The sequence below is a fragment of the Chiloscyllium punctatum genome, chromosome 16, assembly GCF_047496795.1.
Source record: "Chiloscyllium punctatum isolate Juve2018m chromosome 16, sChiPun1.3, whole genome shotgun sequence".
NCBI lineage: Eukaryota > Metazoa > Chordata > Chondrichthyes > Orectolobiformes > Hemiscylliidae > Chiloscyllium > Chiloscyllium punctatum.
The window spans coordinates 66049022-66062578 of NC_092754.1; the positions used below are offsets into that span (position 1 = coordinate 66049022).

Below are 13557 nucleotides of genomic sequence, written 5' to 3' on the forward strand. Positions count from 1 at the left end.
TCAGAGAGCCATCTGTTCCAGTCGCAGTTTCCAACTTTGGCCCAAAGTCTCATGTGTTCTAATGTTCCCAGGGCAAATGTCAATGACTTTATCCTGTGTTCTGAAATGGCACAATAATGGGGCAGAAGTAAGTCACTTTCACAACGACTTGTAACTCTTTTGAGGAACGCATGCTCATTTTCACCCACAGAAAGATACCCCCAAACCGACAGAGGTGTCCGTTGTGGTGAGCTGGAGTTTGAAATGGACAATAGGACAAATGCAAAAGCACAGAAGCGACGTCCCGACAGGACTTCACAGGAGAGCGTCAACGTGGACCACAGTTAAAGCGAGAAATTCCCCACAAGCCAGGTAGGATTCTGAACCTACAATCTTCCAATCTGAAGTCAGACGCGTTATTCATTTTAGATCAGCAAATGCTGGAAAAGCACAGCAGCATCCGAGGAGCAGGAAAGTCGACGTTTCTGTTGCCAATCTTTCGGCGTTCCGCAAACAATTTTCGTTTTTGGCTCAGATTTCCAGCAACTGCAGCTATTTGCATTATGTTAACATTCATAATGTTTTGGACAAAACCAATGACCTGCTAGCATCGGAAATTCGGCAGAAGTACTGGAACACCGATATGTTAGCTGAACAATACAACCATTCCATGAGCGGGAATACGATCCGGGCCACGGTGCTGAGAGTACCGAATCCTCACAAGTAAATAACAAGACAAGGCGATAGATACTATCGTACTTGGTGTAAATAAAACACCGTTTATGAACAGTTTCGTTGCAGATTATTTTCAACTTGTCTTCGTAGATTTACAAAGTGGGAAAAGGCCATTCCGCCTGTGTGCATTGCCGCTCATCAGAGAGCCGTCTGTTCCAGTCGCAGTTTCCAACTTTGGCCCAAAGTCTCATGTGTTCTAATGTTCCCAGGGCAAATGTCAATGACTTTATCCTGTGTTCTGAAATGGCACAATAATGGGGCAGATGTATGACACTTCCACAACGACTTGTAACTCTTTTGAGGAACTCATGCTCATTTTCACCCACAAAGGGAGACACACAGAAAGATACCCCCCAAACCGACAGAGGTCTCCGTTGTGGTGAGCTGGAATTTGAAATGGACAATAGGACAAATGCAAGTTTCAAATGCAGAAGCACAGAAGCGACGTCCTGGCAGGACCTCACAGGGGAGCGTCAATGGGGGGCATGGTTAAAGTGAGACATTCCCTTCGTGCCAGGTAGGATTCGAACCTACAACCCCCTGATCCGAAGTCAGACGCGTTATCCATTACGCCACTGGCCCAACAGACGCGCTCGCCACTGGCAGAATGTCGATATGTAATGCCATGGACTTTCACGGATTCAGAATTAAAAAGGTGAACAAGCAGCGAAGATAATCACCAACACTGCTTCACTTCGAAGTTTCCAATTTGGGAAGCAGTGCCTTTTACTGGCAAAGGAGAAACATTTGTCATCAGCTGCCTGCTTCAGGGTCGCCTCCTTCTCTGCTGGAAGTGTCCATCGTTTTATTCACAGTCCCGACGCGATTTCATGATCCACTACAGTGAAAACGTGTCATGGTGTCTTCTAAGCAAGACCCTGCCGAAACTCAGCGAGAGACATCTGGTCATTTCGAGCTCAGGATGTGGAATTAGACGAGCTGCGTGACACCTTTTATTGGCGCCGCCACTTCACTGCAAATTAGCGGCTCAAAACGAGCCGATGTTAGCATCAGCTTGATTTGTATCTTCCTGCAGTGCATTTGCTAAACAACATCAGATAGATCCAATCCGGCCCAGCTGACTTATCTATTTTCCCACTCTGCAGTATTTCTAATATCTCTTCCTTGTGAACCTCAATTTCTTCTAGTCTAGACGCAAGTATCTCTGTATCTTCCTCGCCAACATTTTCATTATCTATAGCGAACTCTGTCGAAAAATATTTATTTAGTGCTTCCTCTATCTCCACTGACTCCACACACGACTTCCCACTATTATCCTTGATTGTCCCAAATTTAACTCTCGTCATTCTTTTATTCCTGACATACCTATGGAAAGCTTTAGGGTTAACCCTGATCCTATCTGCCAACAACTTCTCATGTCTCCTCCTGGCTCTTCTCAGCTCTCTTTTTAGGTCTTTCCTGATATCGTTGGAACCCTCGAGCGCTCTGAGTTTTCACGTTTTGTCCTAACATAAGACTTCTTGTTCTTCTTGACCAGGGATTCCACTTTTTTAGTAAACCACGGCTCACGCGTTCTATATCTTCTTCCCTGCCTGACAGGTGCATACTTATCTAGGACACACAGGAGCTTTTCCTTGAATAAGCTCCACTTTTTTAATGTGCTCACCCCCTACAGTTTCCTACCCCACTCTACGTTTCCTAAATCTTACCTCATTGCATCGTGATTTCCCTTCCACCAGCTGAAACTCTTGCTCCGTGGAGTGCACCTGTCCCTTTCCATCACGAAAGTAAAGCTGAGAGAATTGTGATCGCTGTCTCCACAGTGCTCACCTACTTCCAAATCTAAAACCAGGCCAGGCTCGTAACCCAGTACTAAATCCAAAGTGGCTTCTTCCCTTGAAGGCATGTCTGCATACTGTGTCTGGAAGCCCTCCCGCACACACTGGACAAAAACTGACCGATCTATAGTACTCGTACTGTAGTGATCTCAGTCAATATTTGGATATTGTCTTGAGTGTTCCAGAGTTTTTCATTGTCCCACAGTCCAGATGAAGTTTGTATTCCTCACATACGGGAGCGAGAATTCTTTCAATGTCTCAGATCAGTTCCTGTGTCGAGAACATCAGAGTCAATGTCCCTTCCTCTACTCGGACTGACAATTTACACTTCTTCAATCTCCTATGATTCCATTTCCCAAAGAGTTTCTCAAGATTTCCAAAGCTGGAGCCTAAAGTATATGGTTTGCTTCCGAAACATTTTTCCAACTGCCAACTGACAATATTTTCACAGTATCTCTTCACAATCCTCTGGCTTGCACCATGCCCAGGGATGAGACGTCCCGTTTGGTGGAGAGAGTTTCTAGGCTGGTGAGTTTCACTTTGGAACAAAGATGGTTAAGTGGCAATTTCCTGCGGTTGTTTGTAATGATGGGAGAGGGAGCGGTGGGGAATGAGCACTCTGACGAGCAGGAGGAAGTGTTGCCACTGACCAGAGTCAGAGAACAGAGGACAAGGGATGAAAGGAATCTAATGAAAAGCAGCACTTCTGCTCAGGGCGTTCAATAACAACTGCAGAAACCCGATGTGTCGAGCAGTGTATCTGGAAAGAGAAACAGAGATAATGTTTTAAATGTGGAGCATTTCTGATGAAGAACTCGAGTTTCTCAAGTCTAATCAAATTACAGGCCTGGTTTGCAAAACAGGCTTTCTGAACTTTGAATTGTTCCAGCAGGAAGGCATTCAATAACGGAGTCAGCAGGATTCGACAAAAACTGAACCATCTATAGTACTCGTACTGTTGTGATCCCAGTCAATATTTGGATAGTGTCTTGTGTGTTCCAGTGTTTTTCATTGTCCCAGAGTCCAGATGAACGTTGGCAGATTCTAGATATGTAATGTCATGGACTTTCACGGAATCAGAATTAAAAAGGTGAACAAGCAGCGAAGATAATCACCAACACTGCTTCACTTCGAAGTTTCCAATTTGTGCAGCCGTGCCTTTCACTGGCAAAGGAGGAAAATTTGTACTCAGCTGTTTGCTTCAGTGTCACCTCCTTCTCTGCTGGAAGTTTCCATCGTTTCATTCACAATCACGACGCAATTTCATGATCCACTCCAGTGAAAACGTGTCATGGTGTCGTCTAAGCAAGACCCTGCCGAAACTCAGCAAGAGACATCTGGTCATTTCGAGCTCAGGATGTGGAATTAGACGAGCTGTGTGACACCTTTTATTGGCGCCACCACTTCACTGCGAATTAGCGGCTCAAAACGAGACGTTGTTATCATCAGCTTGATTTGAATCTTCCTGCAATGCATTTGCTTAACCACTCGGCCATGACTACAGACAGCACCGCACCCTTGAGCATTGACCAAATCAGCCGTGATCTCATTGAAAGCTGCCGCTGACTTGATGAGTTAAATGCTTCCATCTGCTTTCATACCATTGCTGTCATTTGTAAGGTGCGAGACACCAATGTAAAAGAAGAAAAGCACAAAGTTAGGAAAAGATATTTGCAGCTAAATTGAGTCAAAATTATTCATTGAAAGGAGCTATTGATCTGAGTATTCTTGGACATGAAACAAACAAAGGTTAATGACATATTCATTTCTTTTTCTGGCGAAGGAACTGGTCTTTCCAGATGCTCACAATGACAGAGATTTTTCCCAATTAAAGAAGGCAAATAACTCCCACTCACGCTGACACCATCGTGAGCGCTGCTGTTTCACAATGCCACAGAGTCAGGGTCAATTCCCGACTCAAGCAACTGAACGTGTGGAGTTTGCACATTCTCCCCGTGGTTGCGTGCGCTTGCTCTGGTTTTCTCCCACAGTCCAAAAATGTACCGGTTAGTTGAAATGGCCGTGCTAAATTGACGGGGTTAAAGGAGAGGAATGCATTTGGGCTCGGGCGGGTCGGTATGGGGTTGCTGGGCCGAAGGGCCTGTTTGCACATTGTAAGTATTCTAATCTACAGTAATCAATGACCAAGGTACAGCGCACGTTGTTCGATGGGGCATATATAACTTTTCGATTGTTTTTCTTCAAAGTTTCGTTACAATTCAAACGGGAGAGTAAGAAGGGAAATGAATGTCTCCCATAATTCTTGCCTTCTTTTATCATTCACAGGCGGTATTTTTTCCTGTACTATTTTTTTTTAACACTATGGTTACTGTTAGTGTTCTTGTAAGCCACACCGTCTGGTTTCCTCTTTCCTCAATGTTCCTCATCTCTTCCCAAACACACTTTCCATCCTTATCTCCTGAATCAAAGTAATCTCTAACCATTGCATAATTGCCACGGAAACTGGGCTTTTCACACGCCTGTGTATGTCATTTCCCAATATTAATTGATCGTTTACTGTGTTGCAGTTGCGCACGAGAAGAGGAAAACAAAATAGAGGCCGGTGGTCCTGGGTTTCAAACGCACGTAATTGCAGCTAAAACGCAGGTTACTGCACACAATGCGATCACGGAAGCATGCACCGAACCGTCAGGAAGCACACAGTAAGTACGATGCTGAATTTCATGTCAGGAACAGGACCAGAAACACAACAGAAATACGTCTCTTGGTTACTAGTTTGGACGTATTTCTCAATGAGCTATCGTGTTTTACATATGTTCCATCCGAAGTTACCTCACACAAGGAGGAAGTAACCAGTGCTGCAGACGGTCATATAATCTGAGTTCCAAGTCTCGAAGTCAGAGACACTCAGTGCCCTTGTGTACCTACAAGGAACAGCTGTGCATGGGGTTTACAGTGTAACTGAACTGCATGAATGCAGCTAGATGGTCGTCTGTCTGCTTCTCCTCTATAGTTTTCTGTGCAGTCACTGCGTGCAATCTTGTCAACGACGTTTGTCCGGCACAAGATGGGCATTGGTCACTTGTATCTGAGAGAGGCTGTTGGTTTATGTGTTGTCATAATTCCCAGTGTAAAGAGGAATCTGGATGGCATTTTTCAGAAACTTACTTTAATAAATGGAAGCGTGCTTTTTAACTTGCCGCGTGGCATATCCTCGTTGAAGTTCGTGCACTGCGAATCACGTTGTGGGACTATCCAATTTTGGTAAAGAATTTGTGTGGCAGTGACGAGTTGCCACGTCCAACTATCCCTCGTAGCAATACGGACAAATGGAAAGAACTACAAATTCGATTAGTGTGACAGGGCAAACAGAAGGCAGCCAGAAGATTTCTGGGTGTAGGGCAATCACCCAAGGTACCTTTTCATATGAAAGTCTGTGCATCAGTAGAATCTGGGACCAAAGTAGTCTGTGTTGGATATTCATATTCCAGACAACTTGTGTTGTTTCCCGTTTAATCTGAAAGTGAATAGACATAGCTATTTCACCGTTATTTCGAAAGAAGATCCTGCATTGATTCTGTTCGCCGTTTTTTGATGCTGTGGCGAAAAGGTGGGCAATCGCGATGTGAAACATTGCTATACTTTCATTTCCTTCATTACTGTCCTGGTGATGGAGAAAGGTGATTGGCTCTCTCGATCAGATTGAGGCACCGGCGCATTGATTGCCTAATTTAATAACGGATATAACTGGAAATGTTCACTTTTAATGGTTCGTTGTTGGGTTTTGTTTTATGATACTTGAGCACTTTCTGGGACTTGGCAATACACTAAATCTCCAGTAGGTTTGGAATTGCCTCGCTGTTATTTGTGCGAGCAGTTCATGTCAGAGATGACTCACAATGCCTCACAGACAGCACTTAAGCTTCGGTGTGTCTGATCATGGTACCGCCTTTTCAGTTTTGATTCTGTTCCACGATAAGAGCTGTCAGTTTTTAGATTCGCTGGAGAGCAAAGTGGGTAATGCGATACGTGAGGTATTTTTCTTCAGCCAAAATCTTTGATGGCGAACTTGGGGAAGTGTCAAGAAGAATGGTCATTGGCAGCAAATATCCGGAAAACCTTCATCTCTGGATCGGTTGGGATCATCCACCCTCCAAACAAAATAGCCAAATTCGCTGACTGAGTAACAAACATCATGCGTTTGTTTTGCAAAAGGTGTATTCAAACCGTTGCCGGTGGCTGGAGCATCTCAGACTTGTCGAGCATGGAAACAAATCCCTCGATCCAACTTGCCCTTGCTGAATAGATAACCGAAATTAATCCAGACATTTCTGCCAATATTTGTGCCTTATCTCTCCGAGGTCTTCCTGTCTATACACCCATTCAGATGCCCTTGAAATGGTGTGAGTGCACCAGACTCTGCCACTAAATGTGGCAATTCATTCCACACACACAAAAGTTCTGTGTGAAAAACATGTGTCCCTCACATCCCTTTTAAATTTTTCCTCTCTCACATTAAACGTTTGCTATGTAGATTTGAACTCGCGTGTCTTGTGAAGAAGTGCTCCCTGACTATTTACTCTGTCTGTCTTCCTCGTGATTTTATAAGCTTCTGTGAGGCCATCTATAAGCACCGAAGTTCCTGGGAATCTGACGAAGCCTATTCAGTTTCGTTCTCATGTCCAAGCACGGCAAACCTTGCAAATCCTTGTAAAGCTTTTCTAAACTTACACTTGCAAGAAGTGTCCAGCTGCAGCACTTGTTTGACCGCGTGGCCACTTTGGAGCTGCGGGTGGACTCACTGTGGAGCATCAGCAATTCTGGAGAGTTATGTTGCCTCCCAGGTGCTCAGGCCAGGGATGTCGCCCATCGGCTGATGAGCATTCGAAAAGGGGATCGTGAACAGCCAGTTGTTTTGGTCATACAGGCACCAACGAAAAAAATACGAGATGAGGACCTGCAGGGAGAATTCAGGGAGCTAGGAGAGAAACTAACGAGGAGGACCTCAAAGGTAGTAATCTCTGAATTACTGCCAATGCCATGTGACTGCCAGCGTAGAAATGAATAAAAAAAACGGCACGGTGAACACGTGAGTTGAGGAAAGGTGCTGCAGCGCGGGTTTCAAATTTGTTGGAATTTGTGACCAGTTCTGGGGAATGCGGGACTATAAGAAAAGTGACGATCTACATCTGAACCAGACGGGAACGAATGTCCTTTCGGGAGTTTCTGTTACTGCTGTTGGGGAGGTTTTATACTCATGTGGCAGGGGGCTGGGAACCACAAGAGCAAACAAGTCGGCAGTGAGGTGGAAACTGGAAACGCTAAGAATCTGGATGCTAGCATTAATAATGGGAAGAGTAGGCAGAGAGCAGATGAAAGCAAAGAACTGGTGGTCTGAAATGCATCTACTTTAATGCATGGAGTATAGACAGATGAACTTAGGTTGGTGCCTGAGAATATGACGTTATTACGATCACAAAGATTTAGTTGATGGAAGGTCATGGTTGGCAACCAAATGTTCTAGGATATAGACACTTGAGACGGGACAGGGAGGGAAGTAAAAGGGGAAGGAGTTGCATTTCTGGTCAGGGATGATATCATGGCTGTGCGAAAGGAGGACACTATGTAGGGCTTGGGTCGTGAGACACTATGGATGGAGCAGTGTAATAAGAAGGGTGAGGTTAGATTTTTGGGGCTGTATTACAGTGAGCGTGAGGTGTAAGAAAAAATAGTTAAACAGATCATGGAAAGACGTAGAGGCAATAATTTAGTGTTGATTGGAGATTTCTGTTTTCCCAACATTGACCGGGATACTCTTGGCGTCAGAGGTCTGGATGGGTTACCATTTGTAAAAGCCTCCAGGTGAGTTTTCTGGAGCGGTATATCAATAGTCCGACGAGGGAATAGGCCATATTGGAGCTGATATTGGGGAATAAGCCAGGGCTGGTTATAGCAGTTGCCGTGGGTGATTTCTTTGGGAAGTTTCCAATATTCTGTAAGTTTTAGAATACTCATTGACAAAGATGAGAGTTGTCCCGAGGAAAGAGTACAAAACTGGGCCAAAGCTAATTATATCAAAATTATGCAGGAGGTCGGAAATGTGGATTGGACACAGCTATTTGTAGGAAAGTCCACAGTTCATATGTGGCAGACTTTCAAAGTTAGGTTAAATATAGTGCAGGATAGGCATGTTCCGTTGAAGGCAAAAGATTTGAAAGGCAATATTCGTGAACTCTTGATGACAGGACAATTGTACGTCTCGCCAAGAGGAAAAGGGAAGCATACATAACGCCTCAGCAGCTAACAACATAATGGTCCCTGGAGGAACATGAGAAGAGTAGGACAAGCATTAAATGAGGAATCAAGGGGGTTAAAAGAGGACATGAAACAACTTCACGCTAGCACAATTAAGGAGAATCCTAAAGCCTATTATTCATATATAAGAAGCAAGCGGGTAACCAGAGAAAGGATTGGTCCACTAAAGGAAAATTAAGGAAGGCTGTATGTCGAATCTGAGAGAGTGGGTATGACTCTGAATGATTATTTTGCATCAGTGTTCACTGAGGAGAGGAACATGATGAATGTTGGGTCTAGAGTAAGACATTTGATTAGTCTGGATCATGTTAACATAAGTAGGGAAGTTGTGTTGGGCAGGCTAGGGGTAATTAATGTAGACAAATCCCCAGGAACGGATGGGATCTATTCCTGGTTCTTGAGTGATGTTATAGAGGAAATAGCTGGGGCCCTGACAGATATCTTCGTGGCATCCTTCAGCACAGGTGAGGTTCTGGCCGACTGGAACGTTGTTCATATTGTCCCCTGTACAGGAAGGATAAGAGGGATATTCCGGATAACTACAGAACAATGGGCCTAAAATCAGTGTTGGGAAAGTTGCTGGAGAAGGTACTGAGGGATAGGATCTATTCATATTTAGAAAGTAATGTATATATCAGTGAGAGGCATAGAGTTTTTCGGAGAAGTGCCCAAGTTGATGGATGAAGGAAAGGCTGTTGATGTCATATACATCCACTTCAGTAAGGAGTTAGATAAGGTTCCCCATGGTAAACAAATACAGAATGTAAAGTAACATGGTGTTCAGGGTATTCTAGACAGGTGGATAAAGAATTAGCTGACCAATGGGAGACAGAGAGTGGCAGTTGAATGGAGTTTCTGGAAATGGAGAAAGATGACCAGTAGTGCTCCACAAGGGTCAGTGTTATGGTCACTGTTGTTGGTGATATACTTAAATGATCTAGAAGAGAGCACTGTTGCAATGATCAGAAAGTTTGCAGATGACACGAAGATTTCTGGACCAGCAGAAATTATAAGTGACTGTTAAAGAATACAGGAGGATATAGATATACGGGAAAGTTGGGCGGAAAAGTGGCAGCTGGAGTTCAAAACAAACAAAGGTGAGGTGACGCATTTCGGCCAGTCTAATTCTAGATGGGGTTATACAATAAACAGAAGAGTTTTGGGGAAAAATAAAAGTTGATGGACAGAGAGATCTGTGAGTGCAGGTCCATTATACACTGAAGTTTGCTGCACAGGTGGATAGAACAGTCAAGCAGGCATATAGTATGCTTGGCTTCATTGGCTGGGGTGTTGAATAAAATGGCTGGCAATTCATGTTAAAATTGAACAATACATTGGTCTGGCCGCACTTAGAATACTGTGTAATTTTCTGGTCGCCACATTACCAAAAGGATGTGGACGCTTTGGAGAGGGCGTGTAAAAGGTTTAAGCGGATGTTGCCTCGTATGGAAGGCGCAATCTAGGAAGAGAGGTTGAGTAGGTTAGGTTTGTTTTCATTAGAAAAAAGGAGTTTGAGGGAGACCTTTTTTGAGGTTTACAAAATCATGAAGGGTACAGACAGGGTAGATAGAGAAAAGCTTTATTTCCCAGGTTGAAGGATTAAAAACGAGAGGTCACGCTTTCAAGGTGAGACGTGAAAAGTTTAAGAGGGATACACGGGGCATCTACTTGACACAGCGGGTGGTGGGTGTCTGGAACGCGTTCCCAGCAGAGACGGGAGAGGTAATCACGGTAGATACATTTAAGAGGCGTCTGGACAGATGCATGAGTAGGTGGGGAGCAGAGGGATACAGATGCTTAGGAATTGGGTGACAGGTTTAAACAGTAGATTTGGATCGGCTCAGGCTTGAAAGGATGAAGGGCCTGTTCCTTGTCTGTACATTTTTTTTTGTTCTTTCTTGTTAAATTACGCCAATTTCATTCCAAGATTTGCGAGGTCTAAGTGCCTGAAGTGAATCCATGCTGAAACACTCGTCATAACAAATCTGAGTATTGGCTTTTGTGTGGTAGCGTGGTCGAGCGGTTTAATGTGCTGGATTTTAAGCTTCAGTGTCTGTCGAATCGTCGCTTCATATACCAGCATTGTCAGTGGGCAACTATGTAGAAATGTATGTGAGAGAACTGTGGATGCCTTTTAATTTGAGTGTTTGCAGCTCCTCAGTGTGCTTACCCTCTCGGTGATAAAATCAGCGACCGTCTCTGAAAACAACGCAAGTTCCTGCTGTCCGACAGATCCTCATATCCCGTCGATAACTTTGCTTTTGGATATCTGCGTTGCCAGTTTCTGTATCTCAAATAGTCAGCGCATTTGGCTGAAATGTTGGTGGTTCGATCCCACCCAGGGAATAAGCCTCAAATATTTCAGCACAAGCATTTACCCCGACCATGTATTGACATTGTAACCGGGAAAACTCATCCATGATTCACCCCAAGTCTGCAGGGAGTGAGACGTTTACACGCAGCAGAAAACGACATCACCTTCTCCAAGCTCCCGATGTCAACAGAAAGCGGCCACTGCAGCTTCAATCAGCGACTTTCTGCCAAGCCACGGGAAACAACTCGAAGAAACTCCTTCCTTAGTAACAGCTGGAAGGAGCAAAACTTTCACTTTAAATTGGAAAGGGCTTCAGGACATTGGAATGTTGCTCCAGTTCTTGGAACATATTATAAATAAAACTCCGGACTTGAAAATAAGAAGTAGTAAAGGTTTTAGGTAGAAAGAACAAAGAAAGTGTTGATTGAGACGACTCTGTCTCGTCAGCAGATGGGAAATGCCCAAAACTGTGAACGGAAATGATTGGGTTTCCTTAGGTAATTTCCCGACTGATTTACTGTCTGCCAGAGAGATTGGAAATCACATCAGCGACATAAAGGTGAGGGTAAAAATATGAAGATATTAAGTTGAACCTTAAATCCCGGGACAAGTGCGGAATAGATTGTAATGCTTTGAAGGAATAACTGAAGTGAAAGGTGCGAATGATATTTTTGTGATTAGGAGGAATGAACTGGATCCTAACAAATTGCTGATGAATTATGCTCGCAATGAAATAGCAAAATAATCCACAGTGCACCGTCCTTGGTTAGCTCTGTCGGTGCAGTGTGAGATGCTTAATCTGAGGGTGGTGGGTGCAAGCCTCACAATGGGCGCTTTCACTGCTTAATACAATTCCGGCTCTTCGTTCCACGTGCAGTATTGCAACCCTTCGCAGGGGAATGTTCTTGCTGCTTTCATTGACACATCTGTCCGCCTGCATTTGTTCACATGTCGGTTTCTGAGTGAACACTGTTTCCATTTTACTGGAGGCGCCAGAGACAACTTTATCAGCGCAGCCGAAAATGCAATGAATGATGCCCGTTTGAAAACGTGAGGTTCCAAACCGACCGTGCACCACCCAAAGTGTTCAAAGGCACGGAAAGAGAATGGCCACTTGCGAAGGGCCTGACAGAGACGGATCAATGTCACATGGGTCCTGAACAAATTTTCAGTGATTCAGATTGTTCTGATGGAAACCGAAGGGTAGTCTCCCTCAACGTTTTGCAATTGTTCTTCTTGTGTTTAACGTACTGAACAGTATATTGTCAGAAACGAGAGTGGAGGTGCGGCAGGATCGTGAAGTTTCAGTGTGGGACATGGACACAGTAAGTCAAATATCCCCAGAGCACGGGAGAGCGATTTGGGTCCAGGATCACTGCCATCTTCTGTTTCTAAACCAACAAATGAAATTACTGGAAACTCTCAGCAGGTCTGGTAGCATCTTGGAAATATAAATCGATTTAAGTCTTCGGGACTAGTGACACTGCTTTTCCATGTCCATCTCCACCTGCTTTTGCACACTCTTCCTTTTTATTGAATGTCTCCTGACTTCCGACTTTATATTCAGCTTCTCTTTTATTACTTCCTCTCCAACAATTTTCGCAGTCTTCAATTTTGTATCAGAACTGTTCCATCTTTCACATTGTCCAGGACTTCGAACTGAAAAAATAACTCTGTTTCTATTTCCTTAGATGGCAGATGGCCAGAGACTGGAAGGCAGTGTGGTTCCGAAAACTCATCCATGATTCACCCTGAGTCCACAGGGAGCAAGACAGTTACACGCAGCAGAATACGACACCATGTTCTCCAATTCCCCCGATGCCAACTGAAAGCGGCCACTGCAGCTTCAATCAGGGCTTCCTGTCAAACCCTGGGACACAGATCGTGGAAACTACTTTCTCATTAACTGCTCTTCCCGTGGGAAAGGAACAAAACTTCAATTTTATACTGGAAACGGCTTCAGGAGATTGGAAGGTTGTTCCTGTTCTTGGAACGCGTTATAAACAAAACTTCTGTCTTGAAAATAAGAAGTGGTAAACGTTTTAGGCAGGAAGAACAAAGAAAATGTTGATTTGAGGACTCTGTCTCATCAGCAGATGGTAAATTCCCAATACTGTGGACAGAAATGATTTGGTTTCCTAAGGTAATTTTCCGACTGATTTACTGTCTGCCAGAGTGACTGGAAATCACTTCATATGAAAATATTTGAGTTGAATCTTAAAATGCCGGGACAAGTGTTAAATGGATTGTAATGTTTTGAAGAAATAACAAAAGTGAAAGATGTGAATTATGTTCTTTGTGATTGGGAGGAATGAGCTGGATCTTTGCAAATTGCTGTGCCAGGTGAATTGTGATCAGAATAAAATAGCAAACTAATTCGTCGTGTGCCAAGCCTGGATATCTCAGTTCGGTGGAATGTGAGGTTTTTAATCAGAGGGTCGTGCATCCAAGCCC

General features: G+C 44.0%; 1 non-coding gene across 1 annotated transcript; it reads right to left on the reverse strand.

The window, feature by feature from the left end:
• Positions 1–1223: 1223 nt before the first annotated feature.
• On the reverse strand, positions 1224–1296 carry trnar-ucg (transfer RNA arginine (anticodon UCG)). Its single transcript has one exon. It is a non-coding gene; the product is annotated as a tRNA-Arg (tRNA).
• Positions 1297–13557: the final 12261 nt, after the last annotated feature.